Below are 17,128 nucleotides of genomic sequence, written 5' to 3'. Positions count from 1 at the left end.
AACTAAATTGATACAAGTGATAAAAAAAAGTGAAAACAGATACATGAGCACCATACAGGGTGAATAAAAAATCAATAATTTAAATCAGATTTGTTTTATTTAAAATCGATTTTCTGGCTTTTTATCAAATTTATTTTAATAAAATGCTTATGGAGCAAAAATCTATCTAAAGATAGTTTCCTATTTAAGATACATTGATAATTTAGTTTATTCAGCATGAAATGGAGCTTAGTTATGTAGCATGAGGCTGTATATATTCTGCAATATTTAAATTTTTAGTAAATTCATTCAATGAATTCAAGCTCTGCAAGCTGAGATAACATGCACTGCATTGATGCATTCACACAATTTCACAGTAACCATGATAAAACAAAGTTCAGGAATATTCCTTTATCCCATTGTTTTGCAAATCTAAGGATAGGGGGGGGAGTGCCAGGGAGGCCGATCCTGGGCTGGGGCATCCCAATAAGTACGCTCCATTCATTGAGTGACATTGGTGAAACAAGTCAGGGACCAGCACTGCTGGAGCTGAGGGGGGTCAAAGGGAAAGGATACAGTTTCTGGTGGTGGGGGACTCTTTTCTTAGAAGGACAGAGAGGGCAATCAGTGACAAAGACCTGAAGTGCCGAACCGTATGCGGTCTACCGGGCGCTCGGGTTCGGCACATCACGGATCTGGTGGACAGAATACTGGGAGGGGCTGGGGAAGACCAGGCTGTCATGGTGCACGTTGGCACCAATGACAAAGTCCGAGGCAGATGGAGTGTCCTAAAGAACAATTTTAGGGACTTGGGAGCTAAATTGAGGAAAAGGACTTCCAAGGTAGTATTCTCAGGAATACTACCGGTACATCAAATCACACCAGAAAGGCAGAGGGAGATTATGGAAGTAAACAAGTGGCTGAAGAGCTGGTGTAGTAAGGAGGGGTCTGGGTTCCCGGAGGATTGTGCCGACTTCTCAGTCGGTCACCAGTATTATAGAAGGGACGGACTGCACCTAAATGAGGAGGGTGCAGATCTGCTGGGAGTAAAGATGGCCAAAAAGTTAGAGGGGTTTTAAACTAGGTGATGGGGAGGAGGGTCCAGAGGTAGAGATAGTCAGCGCGGAATATAATCCAGAGGGTAGTATTGGGGGCATTAGTGGTAGGTTGACTAAAGCACATAAACCCAAGGTAAGTATAGTAACAAGTCCTAGTTGCAATATCGGAACACTCAATAAGAGGATAGTATGCGACTGGTCTAAACTACGTGGCATGTTTACCAATGCCAGGAGCCTGGCGGACAAGATGGGTGGACTAGAGATACTGTTGTACGAGGAGGATTTCAATTTTGTGGGAATTTCAGAGACTTGGTTCAATGGCTCTCATGATTGGTGGCAACAATTCAAGGGTATACCCTTTATCGCAGGGATAGAGAGGGTAAAAAAAAAAAAGGGGGGGGGGGTATTCCTGTATATCAAGAATAATGTACAAGTGAATGTGAGAGATGACATCACTAAGGGAGCTAGGGAGGAGGTGGAATCCTTATGGGTAGAGCTCCAAAGGGATGAAGCTAAGGGGAAAATAATACTGGGAGTATGCTATAGGCCCCCTAACCTGAGGGAGGGGGGGAGGCGGACCTCCTATCACAAATTGGATTAGCAGCAAGGGGTGGGAAGTGTTATAATGGGGGATTTTAATTATCCAGACATAGACTGGGTGGAGGGAACCACGCATTCATCTAAGGCTCGCCAGTTCCTAAATGTCTTGCAGGACAATTTCATGGGTCAGATGGTAGACGCACCAACTAGAAATAAAGCGTTACTGGATCTACTGATTACCAACAATACAGACCTGATAACGGATGTGGAAATACGGGGCAATGTAGGAAACAGCGATCACAGGTCAACTGGCTTCAGTATAAATGACACAAATAGGAAACATATCAAAAGAGCCAACTTCCCTAAACTACGAACCTTACTAGAAGATATCAATTGGGATAAAATCTTAGGAACAAAGAACACAGAGTAGATATCGGTTTGCTTTAAGAGTATATTAAATAAGGGCATTAGCCAGTGCATCTCATTGGGTAATAAATTTAAAAGAGCGAACAACAGTCCTGGATGGCTTAACGCCAATGTAAAAATGTATACAAAAGCAAAAGAGAAGGCCTTCAAAAAATACAAGGTTGAGGGATCATCATCAGCATTCAGATAATGCATTTGAGTGGCAAAAATATAACGCAATCTATACACTGGGGGGAGAACCTCTGGGGGAATCTAGGATGGAAAAGGACCTGGGGGTCCTAGTAGATGATAGGCACACCAATGGCATGCAATGCCAAGCTGCTGCTAACAAAGCAAACAGAATATTGGCATGCATTAAAAAGGGGATCAACTCCAGGAGATAAAACGATAATTCTCCCACTCTACAAGACTCTGGTTCCGGCCGCACCTAGATTATGCTGTCCAGTTCTGGGCACCAGTACTCAGGAAGGATGTACTGGAAATGGAGCAAATACAAAGAAGGGCAACAAAGCTAATAAAGGGTCTGGAGGATATTAGTTATGAGGAAAGGTTGCGAGCACTGAACTTATTCTCTCTGGAGAAGAGACGCTTGAGTGGGGATAGGATTTCAATATACAAGTACCATACTGGTGACCCCACAAAAGGGATAAAACTCTTTCGCAGAAGGGAGTTTAACAAGACTCGTGGCCACTCATTAAAATTAGAAGAAAAGAGGTTTAACCTTAAACTACTAGAGGGTTCTTTACTGTAAGAGCAGCAAGGAAGTGGAATTCCCATCCACAGGCGGTGGTCTCAGCGGGGAGCATCGATAGTTTCAAGAAACTATTAGATAAGCACCTGAACGACCGCAACATACAGGGATATACAATGTAATACTGACATATAATCACACACATGGGTTGGACTTGATGGACTTGTGTCTTTTTTCAACCTCACCTACTATGTAACTATGTATGACTTTATAAAGAATGCAACAAGAAATGTAAGGGTGCAATTAGGGCGGCTAAGATAGAACATGAAAGACACTAGCGGAGGAGAGCAAAAAAATCCCAAGACATTCTTTAAGTATGTAAACAGTAAAAAAGGAGGACAGACCATATTGGCCCCATAAAGAATGAGGAAGGACATCTGGTTACAAAGGATGGGGAGATGGCGAAGGTATTGAATGTATTCTTCTCCTCAGTCTTCACTAGGGAATCGGGGGGCTTCAGTAACCAAAACCGCAGTGTTTATCCTCGTGACACATCACAGGAAGCGCCCTCATGGCGAACAGAGAACAGAATTAGAATTAGACTTGGAAAACTTAATAAATCACGGGGACCAGATGGCTTACATCCGAGGGTACTTAGGGAACTCAGTCAAGTAATTACCAGACCATTGTTCCTAATTTTTACAGACAGTCTACTGACTGGAATAGTACCAGCGGATTGGAGAAAAGCCAATGTAGCACCAATATTTAAAAAGGGCCCAAAATACATTCCTGGGAATTACAGACCAGTTAGCTTAACATCAATAGTATGCAAGCTCTTAGAGGGGATAAGGGATTATATATACAAGATTTTAGTAATGAAAACGGTATCGTTAGCAGTAATCAGCATGGATTGATGATGAATCATTCTTGCCAAACCAATCTATTAACCTTCTATGAGGAGGCGAGTTGTCATCTAGATAAAGGAAGGCCCGTAGACGTGGTGTATCTGGATTTTGCAAAAGCATTTGACACAGTTCCCCATAAACGTTTACTGTACAAAATAAGGTCAGTTGGCATGGACCATAGGGTGAGTACATGGATTGAAACCTGGCTACAAGGGCGAGTTCAGGGGGGAGAACCTCTGGGGGAATCTAGGATGGAAAAGGACCTGGGGGTACCCAGTAGACGATAGGCTCAGCAATGGCATACAATGCCAAGCTGCTGCTAACAAAGCAAACAGAAAATTGGCATGCATTAAAAAAGGGATTAACTCCAGAGATAAAGTGATAATTCTCCCACTCTACAAGACTCTGGTCCGGCCGCACCTGGAGTATGCTGTCCAGGTCTGGTCACCAGTCCTCAGGAAGGATGTGCTGGAAATGGAGCGAGTACAAAGAAGGGCAACAAAGCTAATAAAGGGTCTGGAAGACATTAGTTATGAAGAAAGGTTGCAAGCACTGAACTTATTCTCTCTGGAGAAGAGACACTTGAGAGGGGATAAAATAAGGAGTTAAAACGTTTTCGCGGAAGGGAGTTTAACAAAACACGTGGCCACTCATTAAAATTAGAAGAAAAGGAGGTTTAACCTTAAACTATGTAGAGTATTTAAATCGACTTGATTTAAATCCAATCCACCCTGGCACCAGATACAGAACTAAGTCTGCAGCTAGCAATACATGGGCCAATCATTGATTTGGTTTTTGTATTACAGCAAAATTGCAGATAAACAACCTCTTGGGTAAAAATATATATTCACAGTGAATACTGTAATATTCAGTACAGTCGCTAAACAAGCCATTTTGTAATTTAGTCCCGGTTCACACTGGTGCGATGTGGGAAACCCTGCGGTTCAGTGCCAGTTCCTGCATCGCACCTGAATCGCACACTGGTTCACACTGACATCAGTGAACCGCTGGGGGTGTCAATGTAAAGTTAATGACACCCCCAGATCGGTTCGCAGATCGCAGTGCGAACTGTCAAATGGTGCAGGAATCGGATCACATAGGTGAACACCTTCCACTGCGGACCAAAAAAAGGGTCCTGCACCATTTTGGTGCAACTGCGATGCGATTCAGCCATACAGTTTGTGATCTGCACAGCAATGCGGTGCAAATCACATGCGATGTCTGTGATCGCACAAGTGTGAACCCAGCATTACTGTTACAACAGAAATTACTTTACCACTTCAATTGGCAGCCATATATACGTTTATTACAGCAAGTGTTATGTGTACTGAACATCCCAGAATTCCAATCCCTGCTAATGTATTCACTCTCTCCCTGTGCACATGCACAAGGGTTATGCCATTCCCTCCCCACAACTCAATATGGTCAAAGATCCTGATCTCAGAAGAAGACAAGGTAAGGTTGTCCGTGCCAGTGAGGGAGCAAGGTGAGGCAAGTTAAAGGATAAGTTCACCTTTAAAAAAAGGAATAAAATAGTTTATGCTTATGAATAGCTTTTTAAAATGTTCATGAATTTTATAGTCACATCTGTAGGCCTTTTGGGACCCCCACCAGAAGCCTGGCTGAAAAACTCTTATGCCCCGTACACACGGTCGGATTTTCCGACGGAAAATGTGTGATAGGACCTTGTTGTCGGAAATTCCGAACGTGTGTAGGCTCCATCACACATTTTCCATCGGATTTTCCGACACACAAAGTTTGAGAGCAGGATATAACATTTTCCGACAACAAAATCCGTTGTCGGAAATTCCGATCATGTGTACACAAACCCGACGGACAAAGTGCCACACATGCTCAGAATAAATAAACAGATGAAAGCTATTGGCCACTGCCCCATTTATAGTCCCGACGTACGTGTTTTACGTCACCGCGTTTAGAATGATCAGATTTTCTGACAACTTTGTGTGACCGTATGCACACAATGTTATGCAAGATAAGTTTGAGCCAACATCCGTCGGAAAAAAATCCTAGGATTTTGTTGTCGGAATGTCCGAACAAAGTACGACCGTGTGTACGGGGCATTAGTTAGCAATCCCCACATAGTTCTTTGTTGCCTTAGGATGCGAAAAACACTGGTTTTCACTCCTATAATGCTGGGAGCAAGTGTTTAACAGCTTTCCACCAAGTACCCACAACAAGACATGACATCAGGACTGCAAACTGGGAGTTATTCAGCCAGGGAGGTCCAAATGGCCGACAGGTATGACAGTATAATTAATGTACATTTTAGAAAGCAGTACTATGTTTTAGTATCTACTGGGACCCCTTGATTGCATAGGCTATTTTCGGGAAAAGGTGAACTTAGCCTTTAAATTACACTGTTAAAGTGACAAAAACTCTTAGGGCACATTTACACTTATTTCACACGCATTAAAGCTCCTACCTCTTTAATGTGCTTTTTTTTATGCTTCGGTGATGCTTTTCTGAAGTTTGGCAAATGCCCTGGTGTGTTAATTTTCTATTTGTTTTAAAGGGGCCCATTAGAACCTGACTCAGTAGTACCCCTGTTCCGCAGATCCCCTGCTCTGTAGTACCCCCAGCTCTGCTGATCCCCCACCAAGTAGTAACCCCCAAATCTGCTGATCCCCCACACAATAGTAATGCTCAGAACTGCTGATCCTCCTGTCCCTCTGGTCCCTGCTCACATCCCGCTATATCTCTCACATGCTGCTTACCATATGTGACATGTGCTAGTTTCTCCTGTTCTAGTCCCCCAGATCTGCTGATCCTCTTCCGCTCAGTCCTCTTTCCAGTCCCCGTTCACCTTTTGCTATATATAGCGTTTCCATTTTGCACACATGTGCTGTCTGCTAGTTGCTTTGCTTCAGTACGGACCCCATTCACCTTCCTGCTGTTCCACACTGCACATCAGATGTAACAACTGCACCAGACACTTCAAGAATATATACACACACATGAACCAAAAGTAAATGCTGATGACCTCTTTCTGGTTCGCTTGTTGGTTTCCCAGGGCATCCTGGGATATCTCATACCTGTAATACCTCCAAAACAAAGCGAAACACACACTGACTAAAAGCCCCTCAAAAGCTTCAGGTAAGCTTTGTTATAGACTTCTATGGAGACTTTGAAGACACTTTGAAGCACCAAGAAAGCGACATATGGTATTATTTTTGAAACAAAGCAAACACATCCAGTGAGCAGTACAAAAACGTGTCCAATAGACCATTTGAAGCAAGTGTAAACAAACCCTAACAGGGAAAAAATCCTTCCCAATTCCTAAGGCAAATTGGACACTCCTTGGATCAACATTTTACAGTGTTTTTTTTTTTTTTTTTAAATGATAATAGCCAGTTATATTCTTTTCATTTACAAACTACTGAGTTGGCAAGAATTACTAGATCATGTGGGAGTTTATTCCACATTTTCTAAGCATTCTCTGTTGTAAAAAAAGCCTTTGTATTCAGGATGTTAAACCTCATTTCCCATGGCGTAAAGAGTGACCTCTTGTCTTTGACTTTAAGCCTAAGTTCACACATATGCAATGCGCAAACTAGCATGATTCCATCGTCAGTTCCCGCATCGCATCTCCCCCGCAGGCAGTTTACACTGCCCTCTGTGAACTGCTGCGGGTATCAAAACAATGTTAATGACCTCCCCAGATTGTTTCACAGATCGCAGTGTGAACACCCACGTGCGGGAGAAAAAAAGTCCCTGCACTATTTTCCTGCGAATCCAACGCGAGTTCAGCCATACAACTGTATGGCTGAACTCGCATTGCAGTGCGGGTACGAATCACATGCGATGTCTGTGTTCACACATGTGTAAACCCGGGCTAAAGTGTATCTAAATCCTGAAACAAAAATGATGAAATACTTGTCACTTCTGGTTCTTTAGACCATGAGATGATTTGAGCCATTCAGCGCTATGGTCAGTACAAAGTTCCCCGGTTTGGCGCGAGAGCTCGGGAAGGTGGCGAAGGCCACTAGGATTGCTTTTACAAGAGAGAGCTTCTTTACCTGTAAAAAACAATCTCGGGATGATGCCTGCATCTGCCTGCAGTAGTATAACCACTGAAAGTCAGGTGACGTACAGGTCAGGGGTGGATCCAGAGTCTAGTCTTGGGAGGGGCACTGCCAGAAAATAAGGTGTTGCTTACGGAACTGAATTTAATGTATGATACAGTGTACAGAGGTCAGTAGTATGTAGGGTAGTGTACAGAGGTCAGTAGTATGTAGGGTGGTGTGCAGGAACAGTAGGGCACACGCTGGGGGGGGGTGATCGGGAGGGCATACACTGGGGGGGATCAGGAGGGCATACACCTGGGGGGGAGATCAGGAGGGAATACACCTGGGGGGAAAAAAATCAAGAGGTCATACACTGGGGGGAGATCAGGAAGTCATACACTGGGGGGGGGGAGATCAGGAGATCATACACTGGGGGGGGGGTGAGGGGGGCATACACTGGGGGGGATGAGGGGGGCATACACTGAGGGGGAGGAATCAGGGGGCATACACTGATACACTGAGGGGGGGATCAGGAGGGCATACACTGATACACTGAGGGGGGATCAGGAGGGCATACACTGGGGGGGAATCAGGAGGCATACACTGGGGGGAGATCAGGAGGCATACACTGGGGGGGGGGGGAGATCAGGAGGCATACACTGGGGGGGGAGATCGGGAGGCATACACTGGGGGGGGGAGATCGGGAGGCATACACGGGGGGGGGGGAGATCGGGAGGCATACACGGGGGGGGAGATCAGGAGGCATACACTGGGGGGGGAGATCAGGAGGCATACACTGGGGGGGGGAGATCAGGAGGCATACACTGATACACTGAGGGGGGGATCAGGAGGGCATACACTGATACACTGGGGGGATCAGGAGGGCATACACTGGGGGGGGAAATCGGGAGGCATACACTGGGGGGGGAAATCGGGAGACATACACTGGGGGGGGGAGATCGGGAGGCATACACGGGGGGGGGGGAGATCAGGAGGCATACACGGGGGGGGGGAGATCAGGAGGCATACACTGGGGGGGAGATCAGGAGGCATACACTGGGGGGGGGATCAGGAGGCATACACTGGGGGGGGGATCAGGAGGCATACACTGGGGGGGGGGAGATCAGGAGGCATACACGGGGGGGGAGATCAGGAGGCATACAGGGGGGGGGAGATCAGGAGGCATACACTGGGGGGAGATCAGGAGGCATACACTGGGGGGGAGATCAGGAGGCATACACTGGGGGGGGGAGATCAGGAGGCATACACTGGGGGGGGGGAGATCAGGAGGCATACACTGGGGGGGGGAGATCAGGAGGCATACACTGGGGGGGGGAGATCAGGAGGCATACACTGGGGGGGGAGATCAGGAGGCATACACTGGGGGGGGGAGATCAGGAGGCATACACTGGGGGGGGAGATCAGGAGGCATACACTGGGGGGGAGATCAGGAGGCATACACTGGGGGGGGAGATCAGGAGGCATACACTGGGGGGGGGGAGATCAGGAGGCATACACTGGGGGGAGATCAGGAGGGCATACACTGGGGGGGGAGATCAGGAGGGCATACACTGGGGGGGGAGATCAGGAGGCATACACTGGGGGGAGATCAGGAGGCATACACTGGGGGGGGGAGATCAGGAGGCATACACTGGGGGGGGGAGATCAGGAGGCATACACTGGGGGGGAGATCAGGAGGCATACACTGGGGGGGGGAGATCAGGAGGCATACACTGGGGGGGGGGGAGATCAGGAGGCATACACTGGGGGGGAGATCAGGAGGCATACACTGGGGGGGAGATCAGGAGGCATACACTGGGGGGGAGATCAGGAGGCATACACTGGGGGGAGATCAGGAGGCATACACTGGGGGGGGGGGAGATCAGGAGGCATACACTGGGGGGGGAGATCGGGAGGCATACACTGGGGGGGGGAGATCGGGAGGCATACACGGGGGGGGGGGAGATCGGGAGGCATACACGGGGGGGGAGATCAGGAGGCATACACTGGGGGGGGAGATCAGGAGGCATACACTGGGGGGGGAGATCAGGAGGCATACACTGATACACTGAGGGGGGGATCAGGAGGGCATACACTGATACACTGGGGGGATCAGGAGGGCATACACTGGGGGGGGAAATCGGGAGGCATACACTGGGGGGGGAAATCGGGAGACATACACTGGGGGGGGGAGATCGGGAGGCATACACGGGGGGGGGGAGATCAGGAGGCATACACGGGGGGGGGGAGATCAGGAGGCATACACTGGGGGGGAGATCAGGAGGCATACACTGGGGGGGGGATCAGGAGGCATACACTGGGGGGGGGATCAGGAGGCATACACTGGGGGGGGGGAGATCAGGAGGCATACACGGGGGGGGAGATCAGGAGGCATACAGGGGGGGGGAGATCAGGAGGCATACACTGGGGGGGAGATCAGGAGGCATACACTGGGGGGGAGATCAGGAGGCATACACTGGGGGGGGGGGAGATCAGGAGGCATACACTGGGGGGGGGAGATCAGGAGGCATACACTGGGGGGGGAGATCAGGAGGCATACACTGGGGGGGGGAGATCAGGAGGCATACACTGGGGGGGGAGATCAGGAGGCATACACTGGGGGGGGGGATCAGGAGGCATACACTGGGGGGGGAGATCAGGAGGCATACACTGGGGGGGGGGAGATCAGGAGGCATACACTGGGGGGAGATCAGGAGGGCATACACTGGGGGGGGGGAGATCAGGAGGGCATACACTGGGGGGGGAGATCAGGAGGGCATACACTGGGGGGGGAGATCAGGAGGCATACACTGGGGGGGAGATCAGGAGGCATACACTGGGGGGGGGAGATCAGGAGGCATACACTGGGGGGGGGAGATCAGGAGGCATACACTGGGGGGGAGATCAGGAGGCATACACTGGGGGGGGGGAGATCAGGAGGCATACACTGGGGGGGGGGGAGATCAGGAGGCATACACTGGGGGGGAGATCAGGAGGCATACACTGGGGGGGAGATCAGGAGGCATACACTGGGGGGGAGATCAGGAGGCATACACTGGGGGGGAGATCAGGAGGCATACACTGGGGGGGGGAGATCAGGAGGCATACACTGGGGGGGAGATCAGGAGGCATACACTGGGGGGGGGAGATCAGGAGGCATACACTGGGGGGGGGAGATCAGGAGGCATACACTGGGGGGGGGGATCAGGAGGGCATACACTGGGGGGGGGGATCAGGAGGGCATACACTGGGGGGGGAGATCAGGAGGGCATACACTGGGGGGGGGAGATCAGGAGGGCATACACTGGGGGGATCAGGAGGGCATGCACTGATACACTGGGGGGTGGGGGGGATTCAGGAGGGCATACACTGATACACTGGGGGGGAATCAGGTGGGCATACACTAATACACTAAGGGGGGGATCAGGAGGGCATACACTGATACACTAAGGGGGGATCAGGAGGGCATACACTGATACACTGGGGGTGGAATCAGGAGAACATACACTGATACACTGGGGGGGGGGGGAATCAGGAGGGCATAAACTGATATACTGGGGGGGGATCAGGAGGGCATACACTGATACACAGGGGGGGGATCAGGAGGGCATACACTGATACACTGGGGGGTGGGGGGGATTCAGGAGAGCATACACTGATACACAGGGGGGGGATCAGGAGGGCATACACTGATACACGGGGGGGGGGGGATCAGGAGGGCATACACTGATACACGGGGGGGGGATCAGGAGGGCATACACTGATACACTGGGGGGTGGTGGGGGGGGGGGATTCAGGAGGGCATACACTGATACACTGAGGGGGGATTAAGGAGGGCATACACCAGGGGGCATTCATAATCTTTTAATGAGTTCAATTTCTCACTTGACATGAAAAGAAGATGAAGATCTTATTTGTCATCTAACAGCACCTCTATGCTAAGCTGCAGTAACTCAGCAGACTCAGCATAGAGGTGCCTGTAAACAAATCCACAATGTAGTGCTAGCAGCAGAGCTCACCTCCAGGAACTTTCACACGGCTCTCCGCTCAGCAGCTGCACACATCTCCCTCTTTCAGACGAGCATGATCTTGGGGGAAAAGGCACATCCCCATACCGCCCACTCAAGCAGCAGCCTGCAGGAGAGAGGCTGAAAAACTTCAGGGGGAGGTACAGGGGGCGGAGAGTGCAGTCCCGAGGTTTCTGAGCAGTAAAGTAATTCATGCTTAGAATGGCTGCGAGTTGTTCTGACCGCAGATCTGGTTACCCGGGGTGTGCTCAGCCTCAGTCTTTAATATTTTCTCAGGGGATGTAATTGCCCCGTTGCGCCCCCCCCCCCCCCCCCCCCTGGATCCGCCCCTGGTACAGGTACATTGCCCGGTGGCAATTGGTTAAAAGATATTAAATGAGTGCTATGGTCATAGCAAACACTTTCATTTTAGAACATTAGCATTGTAAGAACAATACAAACAAAGTTAACAAAGTTATTTTTTACAATGCAGGAACCACCATAGGTGACACCGGTACTTCTCAGTACTGTAAAAGTGATCAGGTAGATGTAGAGCAGCCCAGATTAATTTTACTAAACAGCCAATCAGCTGTAAAAAAAAATTACACCATGCTCATGGCTGCAGCTGCTGACAGGATGTATATATAATATATAAGTGTGTTTGTAGTTAAGCAAGTGAAGTTAAAGTGGAGATCCACCACAAAAAATTAAATAAAAAATTAATTAATTTACATAAAAAAAAACATGTAAAAAAAAACATTTGGAGAAAATTTTTTTTGTTTACTCACCTCTAAATACCTGTTGCTAGGGGGTCCCTCGTAATCTGCCTCCTTCAGCGCCTGGGCTCGACGTCACTTCCCTCGGCGCAGGAAGGGAGATCAGCTCTCCCCCCTCCCTATAGGCACGCGACAGGTCCCAGATGACTGCGCGGCCAATCACGGCACGTGGCGTGGCTTGCGCATGCGCAGTGGGTGCCTAGCTGTGAAGCCACAGCCGGGCACCCACAGTTACAATGCCGGCGCCACTGAGCTGAGGGGGGAGATGAGCGGGGCTCTGATCCCCCGCATCGCTGGTCCCTGGGACAGGTAAGTGTCCGATTATTTAAAAAAGTCAGCAGCTGCAGTATTTGTAGCTGCTGACTTTTATTTATTTTTTTTTTTTTTTAAGCAGAACTCCGCTTTAATATATCATAATCACCTCAAATTTTTAAATTTTGACTACAAACACCGTAAGTGCTATCTTGGTGTACTAATTACTTTTTAATTGATCATTGTAATTGTACCACGATACTCCATTGCGAAGGGGCATGATCCCTTGCAACTCTCATTATTGATATCACTAACATTTCAATAAAGACTATTTGACTATTTGAACAAGAATATAAAAGTTGACTGTTGTAAGCACCCTTAGCCATGTCATATGGTTTCTCGCCAAATTTGCAATTCATGTTGGACAGCTTGGTCTGTTAAAAGAATGAAAAATTTGCTGATCTACTGGCAGGATCAACGGGTAATAAAAAAGGTAATAAAAATATTTCTCAGGGTAACTTAGAAAAAGAAAATTGTTGAAAGGCTGCAGCATTTATGCAAGTTTTGGTTTTGACCATAGTTCCACTTGTTTTTCATTTTGATTGAGTAGGGGAGAGTTATAACCCCTGTAATTTTTTTTTTTCTGTGTCCCATTGAGCTCTCTCTTCACTTTCTGTCCTATAACCAAAACAGGAAGTAAGAGGAAATTTCTCCAAAATGAGGGAAACTCGTGGCGGTCACTGTGGGACCACAACTAGTGTCTCCATGGAATGATTTCCCCTCTATTCCTGTTTTGGTAACAACCCAAAATTTAGGATTTCCTTTACTTTCCCTTTTGATGATAACAGTAAACAGAAAAATAGAGAGACTGAACACAGGGCACAGACGGCAATAAAAACCTGACAGATGTCTAATCCCTCTCTACACTTTGTTATACTTTAAAGTGTTACTAAACCCAGGACCCTGCATTTATTATACCTGGTCTCTCACAGGACACGGAATTGCAATAGTTTTCGTAAATGTAAACTGCTTAATATCTTTTCTCATCAGCAGTTAGAGCAGTCTTGGGACTTCTATCAGTGTCTGGTTAAAGCTTGTAGGAGGAGTTTTCCTTCTACTCTGACTATCCTATGAGGCTGCAGAACACATGTCCCTCCATCTGGACAGTGCTGATTGGCCCTGTGCTGATCACGTGCACCCTCCCAAGAAAGAAAAAAAAAAAAAAAAAACGCTCTAGCAATACACACCATATTGAGCATGTGCAGCTTGTCCCCAAGCCTCCGTTCTATCAGGTGATGGATTGGGGATGGTGGAAGAAGGGGAGGAACAAAAAAGACAGGATCAAATTGCCTTTTTACACAATGCAGAGGATTGACCCCTTAGGTTCCACAGTGAGTATAACAAGCATGCTTTACTGCATCTACACACTGATTTTACTGTTGTGGGTTTAGTAACACTTTAACCACTTAAGGACCAGCCTCGTTTTGGATTTTAGGTGTTTACATGTTTAAAACGGGTTTTATTGCTAGAAAATTACTTAGAACCCCCAAACACTATATATTGTTTTTTTTTCTTACGCCCTAGAGAATAAAATGGCAGTCAATGCAATACTTTTTTTTGCACCGTATTTGCGCAGCGGTCTTATAAGCGCACTTTTTTTTGGAAAAAATTCACTATTCACTTTTTTGAATTAAAAAAAAATAAGACAACAGTAAAGTTAGCCCAATTTTTTTTTATATTGTGAAATATAATGTTACGCCAAGTAAATTGATACCCAACATGTCACGCTTCAAAATTACGCCCGCTCGTGGAATGGCGTCAAACTTTTAGCCTCAAAAATCTCCATACGACGTTTAAAAAATTCTACAGGTTGCATGTTTTGCGTTACAGAGGAGGTCTAGGGCTAAAATTATTGCTCTCGCTCTACCGGTCGCGGCGATACCTCACATGTGTGGTTTGACCACCGTTTTCATATGCGGGCGCTACTCACGTATGCGTTCGCTTCTGCACGCGAGCTCATCAGGACGGGGGGGGGGGGTTTTAAATTTTTTTTTTTTTTTTTTTTTATTATTTATTTTACATTATTTTATTTATTTTTACACTGTTTAAATAAAAAAAAAAAAAATTGTGCCACTTTTATTCCTATTACAAGGAATGTAAACATTCCTTGTAATAGAAAAAAACATGACAGGACCTCTTAAATATGAGATCTGGGGTCAAAAAGACCTCAGATCTCATATTTACACTAAAATGCAATAAAATGACATTGAAAAAAAAATGCGCTTTTAAGAGGCGTGGGCAGAAGAGACGTTCTGGGCGCTCCCGCCCAGCAGTGTTATGGAGACGAGTGGGCCTTAACCTCACTCGTCTCCAGGCACAGAAGGGAGATGGACGCGATCGCCTCCGCCGCTACCAACAGCTCCGGTAAGCAGCGGAGGGCACCGGATCGCAGCAGGAGGGGGTAAAAGTGATCTCGCGGAGAATCCCCGCATGGACCACTTTTATCCGAAAGCCGACCACTGCACGAAAAATGGGGATCACGGGTTATGGTAGCTAGCTGCTGCCATAACAATGATAACCGCCGCCAAAGTTTGGACGTACATCGGCGTGCGGCGGTCGGCAAGTGGTTAAGCGCACAAGTCCTAAAAGCCTTTTCCACTCTTTAGTCCAAGAGAGATTTGTACCCCATTTTGGAGTAACACTAACTTATACATTGCTTTGCTGTTCCCTGAAACTGGTAAAACATAACATTTTAAGTACATTTTAAGCTATACACAAAAAGCATAATTTAGTACTATACAAACTATATGCTTTGAATGTCTATTCAAATGAAAATCAGATGGCTCATAAGGATAAATTTTCAGCACTGGAAAATCTTACATTAAAACCGTGGGGGTAGCAAAGGAGCTTATTCACTGCCACATGCTGCAAATATTCATAAACGGCATCCATTCAGAAGTCTTTTTGTTCACTGAAGAATGGCACATGCACATGCTCAGTTTGGTGTGTATTGCTAGAGCGTTTTTTTTTTTCCTTGGGAGGGTGCATGTGATCAGCACAGGGCCAATCAGCACTGTCCAGACAGAGGGTCATGTGTTCTGCAGCCTCATAGGACAGACACACTGAGCCTCGGACTTTATTGTTCAGATATGCAACCGGATTAACAGAAAAAACTGAATATTTAATCATTGTGCAAACAAAAGTCAGTTAATCACATATATAGTATATAAAGAAAAAAAAAAAAAAAAAAAAAAAAAAAAAAAAGAGGCAAAACTCAAAATGCTTGTAACCCAAAATCTATTTTAGGTATGTTTGGCATCATGTCTAACTGTTCACAGATTTCTTAAAGGGATATAAAAGTACTGTTTTTTTTTTCATTTATACAGTGCATCCGGAAAGTATTCACAGTGCTTCACTTCTTCCACATTTTATGTTACAGCCTTATTCCAAAATGAATTACCGTATTTATCGGCGTATAACACGCGCCGGCGTATAACACGCACCCCAAGTTTAGGAGAGAATTTTAAGGAAAAAAACTTTTAGGAGGGAAGTTTAAGGAAAAGAAACTTACATTAAAATGCCCATCAATGCAGCCTCATCAGTGTTCATCTGCAGCCTTTTCAGTGTCAGTGCAGCCTTGTCAGTGCAGCTTTGCCCCAGTGCAGCCTTGTCAGTGCAGCTTTGCCCCAGTGCAGCCTTGTCAATGCAGCCTTGTCCACAGTGCAGCCTTGTCAGTGCAGCCTTGTCAGTGCAGCCTTGTCCCCAGTGCAGCCTTGTCAGTGCAGCCTTGTCCCCAGTGCAGCCTTGTCAATGCAGCCTTGTCCCCAGTGCAGCCTTATCCCCAGTGCAGCCTTATCAATGCAGCCTTGTCCCCAGTGCAGCCTTATCAATGCAGCCTTGTCCCCAGTGCAGCCTTATCAATGCAGCCTTGTCCCCAGTGCAGCCTTGTCCCTGCAGCCTTGTCCCCAGTGCAGCCTAGTGTCCATGCCGCCGCCGCCATACACATAGAAGTAGTTTTAAATATGGCGCTGCGGAGTTCGGAGAGACTCGGCGCCGGCGGAAGTGAACGAACGCCGCCGAGATACACATAGCCGAGGGTTCTCGGCTCTTTCCGGCGCCGCTCACAGTCCCGCCCTATGATGGACATAACACAGGTCCAATGGCGGGACTGGGCGTGACAGTGAGCGGCGCCGGAAAGAGCCGAATACACCCGACTATGTGTATCTCGGCTCTGTGATTTCGGCGGCGCTCGTTCAGCACCGCCGAGTCCTTCCGAAGTCCGCGGCGCCATATTTGAAACTACTCGCTATGTAAATGTCGGCGGCGATCGCCGACATTCACATAGCGATAGCGGGGATCGGCGTATAACACGCACCCACGACTTTCCCCTGATTTTAAGGGGAAAAAAGCACGTGTTATACGCCGATAAATACGGTAACTTATTTTCCTCAAAATTCTACAAACAATAA

General features: G+C 47.4%; 1 protein-coding gene across 4 annotated transcripts in view; it reads right to left on the bottom strand.

The window, feature by feature from the left end:
* The window catches only part of LOC141110718 (oxysterols receptor LXR-beta-like), a 172,125-nt gene that overhangs the window by 119,256 nt on the left and 35,741 nt on the right, over window positions 1-17,128 (bottom strand). The window lies entirely within an intron of this gene.

This window comes from Aquarana catesbeiana, linkage group LG10, assembly GCF_042186555.1.
Source record: "Aquarana catesbeiana isolate 2022-GZ linkage group LG10, ASM4218655v1, whole genome shotgun sequence".
In the NCBI taxonomy this organism is placed as follows: domain Eukaryota; kingdom Metazoa; phylum Chordata; class Amphibia; order Anura; family Ranidae; genus Aquarana; species Aquarana catesbeiana.
Note: the sequence above shows the minus strand (reverse complement) of the source record. Positions and strands in the feature narration are given on the sequence as shown.